Source organism: Lemur catta, chromosome Y, assembly GCF_020740605.2.
Source record: "Lemur catta isolate mLemCat1 chromosome Y, mLemCat1.pri, whole genome shotgun sequence".
In the NCBI taxonomy this organism is placed as follows: domain Eukaryota; kingdom Metazoa; phylum Chordata; class Mammalia; order Primates; family Lemuridae; genus Lemur; species Lemur catta.
Window position 1 is genome coordinate 6116730 of NC_059156.1, and position 6144 is coordinate 6122873.

Genomic DNA, 6144 nt, shown 5'->3' on the forward strand with positions numbered 1-6144 from the left:
ATTGGTGGATTTAAACACTCTTTGGCTTGTAATGGGCTAAAGATATAAAGGTTTTGTCTAAAGGCTTGGAATGCTTTAAAATAAGTAACTCTGTTAATCAGAGACAAGCCATTCGACATATTTGTTGTGTAAATTGAGAATTTGTACGTTTGTCTTGCATAGCTTTAGGCATATCAATAAGTTACAAGGGATATTTACAAGGAGGTATGCATGATGAGGCATGTCTGGACTCTCTCCTCATTTTAAGCAATTCAGTTTTGGGGTATCCACTTGGTCAGGAGGGGGTTCATTCAGTCAGTTAGTGGGGAGAAAGTCTTGAGATTTTATTTTAGTTCACAGATTGATAAGCACTTAAGTTGTTTACACATCTCTCCAATTGTGAATTGTGCTGCTATAAACAATCAAGCACAGGTGTCTATTCCCTTTGTGTAAAAATCCAGTAGTGAGATTGCTGGATCAAATGGCAATTCTACTTTTAGTTCTTTGAGGTATGTCCATGCTGCTTTCCATAGAGGCTGAACTTATTTGCAGTTACACGAACAGTGAATGAGTGTTCTTTTCTGTCTGCATCCATTTCTTTTGGGAGCTTTTATTTTTTGTTTCAGTATATTATGGGGGTACAAAAGTTTAGGTTATGTATATTGCCCATGGCTCCCTCCCCCGCCCTTGAGTCAGAGCTTCAAGCATGTCCATTCCCCAGACAGTGCGCATTGTACTCATGATGTAGGTAAACACCCATCTCCTCCCCCCTTTTAATTTCTTTATGATAATTTGTATGTATGTCAAAATTTGTCCATTTGTTCTAGGTTATCCATTTTGTTGGCATATTAAAGTTCATAGTATTTTCTGATTATCTGTTTTATTCCTGTGTTATCATTTGCAATGCCTCCTATTGTGTTTCTCATTTTATTTTTTTGAGTCTTCTATTTTTAGGAATAATTTGTCTAGCTAAAGGTTTGTAAAGTTTGTTTATGTTTTCCAAGAACCAAACTTTTAGTTTCTTTGGTTTCTTCTATTATTTTTCTATTCTCTATTTTTTTTTATTTCTTCTCTAATCTTAATCAATTATTTCCAGCTGCTAACTTTGGGTTTGGTTTGTTGTTGTTTGTCTAGTTCATTGAGTTGGTTATGATTTGAAAGCTTTCTTTTTCTGTTTTTTTAAGATGCACATTTATTGGTGTAAACTTCTTTTTTAGCACTGGATTTCCTGCTTCCTCTATGTTTTATAAATGTTTTTAATTTTGTCTTAACATATTTTCTAGTTTTTCCTCTAATTTATTTTTCCTCCCACCAGTTGTTTAAATATATTTTTTCTCAGTTTTCTTACTGTAATCAATTTTTTAAAAAATTTGTGACAATTCTTTTTGTGACTTAACATGTGGTGTATCATGGAAAATGTTCTGTGTGTTCTCAGGAAGAATGTGTGTTTTGCTACTATTTCATTGGATGTTCTGTACATGTCTGTACTACCTTGTGGTCTATAGTCATGTTCAAGCCATCTGTTTTTGATTTTTCTCCCTGATTGTCCTATCCATTATTAAGAATGAAGTATTAAAGTCCTTTACTGTTATGGTATTGCTATCTATTTCTCCATTCATTCCTGTCAATATTTGCTTACATATTTAGGTGCTGTGATGGTGTTTATATATATATATATATATATATATATATATATATATATATATATATGTATATACATATATAGTTATATATTTCTTATAGATCCAGCTTTTATCAGTAAATAAGGTCCTTGTTTATTTTAACGACATTTTGACTTAAATTGTATTTTGCCTGATAAAACTAAAGCCATCTCTTCTTTTTTTCTTTCTTTTACTATTTGCATAAAATAACTTTTCCCGTTACTTTACCTTCAGCCTATGTATGTCCTTAAATCTAAAGTGCTGTTCCCATAAGTAGGTTTGCACGTCTACTCCTTACCTTGTCCTCTGGATAGCCTAAAGATGATGTCTCCCGCCCTTGCATGAGATAAAAACACAGATTGAGTCCCAATGGCACAGTTGAACCAAGAAGTGCAGACTAGCATTTCAAGGGCTTGAAAATTAAATTTATATTGAAATGTAAGCCTGGAAAAATAGGCATAGACTTATGTGCTAAATCTAAACAAGGAGAATAGCTATTAAAAATTTAAATGACTTTCTGTTACAAGATGAAAATACAAAATATAGGCTGAGAGAACATATTTGCGTATCACATGCTGGCAAATAACTTGTATGGCAATAAAGACATCTTAGAGCTCAACAGTTAAAATTAAATAATCCAATTAGAGAAGGAAAGACTACATGGTAGAGCATCAATCTACCCATGGCAAATAAGCACATGAAAAGATGTTGATCATTATTCCCTATTAGGAAATTGCAAACTAAACCATAATGAGTATCAGTACACTCATATCTCAGTGGTTAAATAAATAGTTACACCATTAAATCTGGAAAGGATGTAAAAAAGAAAATCACTCCTGCTTCAGTGGTGGACATGTAAAATGAGACAGGCCCCTCTGGAAATTATTTACCAATTCCTTTAAAATTAAAAATGGACTTATTACTTCACCTAGTAATTGTACTCTTGGAAATTGGTCTCAGAGAAATGACATCTTATTTTATGTAGAAACTTGTTCATTATATAGGAACACAGAAGGCTTATTTGTAGTAAACAAAGCTGATCCCGATGTTCCACCAAAGGTAATTGATTAAACAACTGTGGCACATCCTATCATGAAATACTGTTTAGCAACAATGAGAATAAAATTAACTGCTGATATGAATAACAACTTGGATAAGCCTCAAGGAAGTTATGTTAGGAAAAAATGGCAATTTTGAAAGTGTTCATAAAGTATTTGATTTCTATAATATTCTTGCAATAACAAAATTTCAAGATAGAGAATAGATAAGTGGTTTAATGGGTAAAAAACAGGGGTATGGGATGGGTTTAAGTTTTAACAGGCATAGGTTGGACAGAGTCTGACTAGAAAAGTAGCAATGAGAGATTCTCGTGTTGAATCTAGATTGTGATGATATTTACACAAAGTTATATGTGATAAAATTACACAGAACTATACATACATACTTACACAACAATGTTTATCAACATGATAATATCTCAATAAGCTATGTACTTTGTATCAATGTCAATTTTCTGGTTTTGATATTTCATTATTTATGTAAAATATTTACATTGGGGAAGGGGAAAAATAATAAATCAGATCTCATTGTAAATCATTTCACATGATCTGCAGAATGAACATAAAAACTAAAAATTGTTTTAATTTTTAAAAAATGTTTAATTTTTAAAATTGTTTAAATTGAAAATTAAAAACAAACTCTATAGTTACTAAAAAGATAATGAGATCGGCAGAGAAGACATTCTTAGATCTACTGGGTTTTTTTTTTTAATGTTTCTGAGTGCTGCAGTCTTAGGTACCTATATATTTAAGACTAGTATATATTTCTGTTGAATTGATCCTTTTGCCAGTATACATTGATATTTATCTTTTTTTAACTGTTGATATAATTCTGCTTTTTCTTATATATATTAGCTACTTCTGTTCACTTTTGATTTTTATCTGTGTGCAAATTTCTTCCTATCTTTTTACCTTGAGTCTAGAAGAATCTTTATGAATTAAGTGAGTCTCTCAGAGACAGCAGATATTTGCATTGTTTTTTAAATACATTCTGCTAGTCTGTATCTTTTAAGTGGGACATTAGATCATTTATATTCAATGTAAATATTGATATGTATGAGATTTTGTTCCAGTCATGATGTTGATTTATGTAGTTTCTTTGTATTCTTCCTTGCATTACTGTTTTATAAGAGCTGTGAGTCTTTTGCTTTGAAGAGATTTTATGCTAAGCAATATCAGTCTTTAATTTTGATGTTTAAAATTTTTTCAGCATTTCTAGTAGGGCCAATTTACTGATAATCAATTCTGTTAGTGTTTGGGAATGACCTTATTTCTCCTTAAATAATTCTTAGTTTTTCAGGATACAAAATTCTTGGCTAATATTAATTCTGTTTATGAAGAGTAAACATAGGACCCCAGCTGCTTCTAGATTCTAGAGTTTCTGCTGAGAAGTCTGCTATTAGTTTGAGGGGTGGGTTGTTCTTTATCAATTGCTTTACGCTTTCATCTCACTGCTGATAGAATTTTTTCCCACTGTTGAATTTGGTCAGTCTGATGAAACTGTGTCCTGATGATGTCCTTTTTGCAATGAATCTACCAGGTATCCGTTGACCGTATTTTACCTGGATGTGTAAAGGTTTAGTGAGAAATGGGAAGTTTTTCTACATTATTCCCTCAAATAGGGTTTCCAAGCTTTTGCTTTCTCCTCTCTCCTTTTCAGGGATAGTTATGATAGTGACTGTTTTACATACTCCCATATTTCTCTAAGATTATTGATTTTTTTTGTTTTATTTTTGGTTGACTGCATTAATTCAAAAGCTTTGTTTTCAAGCCCTGAAATTCTTTCTTCTGTTTTGTCTAGTCTGTTCTTCAAATTTCCAGTATCTCTTTCTCTAAATGAATTTCTCACTTATGCAGTTCTGTTTTTTAAAAATATATCTGTCACTGTAGTAAAACTTATATTCATGTTTTGAACTATTTTTGTGGTCTCTTTGAGTTTGGCATTTTCTCTTGAGTTGCAATTAACTTTCTTACAATTTATAATTTCAATTCTTTATCTGTCATTTCAGTATATTTTCTTCTATGTTAAATTTCAAAAAATTATGAGGTATAAATCTTTTTTTGCTAGATGGAGGAATTTAATCATGCTGAAGTTAGAGCTTCAGTCTACGTATCACAAGAATAATCTACATTGCACTTAGTAGATCCCTTTCCCTTCTGCCAACCTCTTCCTTCTAGTTTCCAATGCTTATTCACCACTTTAAGACCATATATTCCTCATTTGTCTGCCACTTATAAGGGTGAATAGGTGCTATTTCTTATTCCACTCCTGAGATACTTCACATAGGTTATTGGACTCGAATTCCAGCCAAGATACTTCAAAAGAGATAATTTTGGGTTTTGTTTTGTTTTGTTTTGTTTTGTTTTTACTGCTGAGTAGTATCCCTGTTTTATATATGCCACATTTTCTTTATGCACTTATCAGTTGATGGGTAAACGGCTTGTTTCTCTATCTTTGAAATCGTGAATTCTACTATGATAATATTCTGGTGCAGATGTCTTTTTTTTTTTTTTTAATCAATAACTCCTTTCCTTTGTGTAGGTACTCCAGTAGTGAAATTTCTGGATTAAATGGTAGGTCTACTTTTAGTTCTCTGATTAATTTCGATGCTGTTTTCTATGGCAGTTTTACTAGGTTATATCTGTGTTCCTTTTCAGTGCCTCTGTGCCAAATGCTTTTTTTTTTTTTTTAATTTTAAATGATTGTGACACTTCTGACAATTTCAGGGGTTAGTTTATTTCTCCTTGTGGTTTTAAATTGTATTTCCCTGATAATTTCAGTGATGTTGAGCATTTTTGTATGTTTGTTGACATTTGTCTGTCTTCTTTTGAGAAATCTCTTCGTGCCTTTTGTCCATTTTTTTTTATTTCAGCATGTTATAGGGGTACAAAAGTTAGGTAGTGTATATTTCCCATGCTCCTTCTGCCCCGGAGTCAGAGAGCTTCAAGTGTGTCCATCCCCCAGATGGCAAGCATCACACCCATTATGTGAGTATACACCCATCCCCTCCGCCCCATTCCCATCTTCCCAATACCCAATGAATGTTATTCCCAAATGTGCACGTAGGTGTTGATCATTAAAACCAATTTGATGATGAGTATACATAGTGCTTATTTTTCCACTTTTAGGATACTTCGCTCAGTAGAAGTATTATCCAGGATGATACAAGAGGTACTATATCACCATTGTTTTTTTTGGCTGAGTAGAACTCCATAGTGTACATATACCACATATTATTAATCCACTCATGCATTGATGAGCCCTTCGGTTGTTTCCACATCTTTGCAGTTGTGAATTGTGCTGCTATAAACATTTGAGTGCAGATGTCTTTATTGTAGAATGAATTTTGCTCTTTTGGGTAGACACTGGTAATGGGATTGTTGGATCAAATGGTACATCTACTTGTAACTCTTTGAAGTATCTCCAAATTGCTTTCCACAGAGGT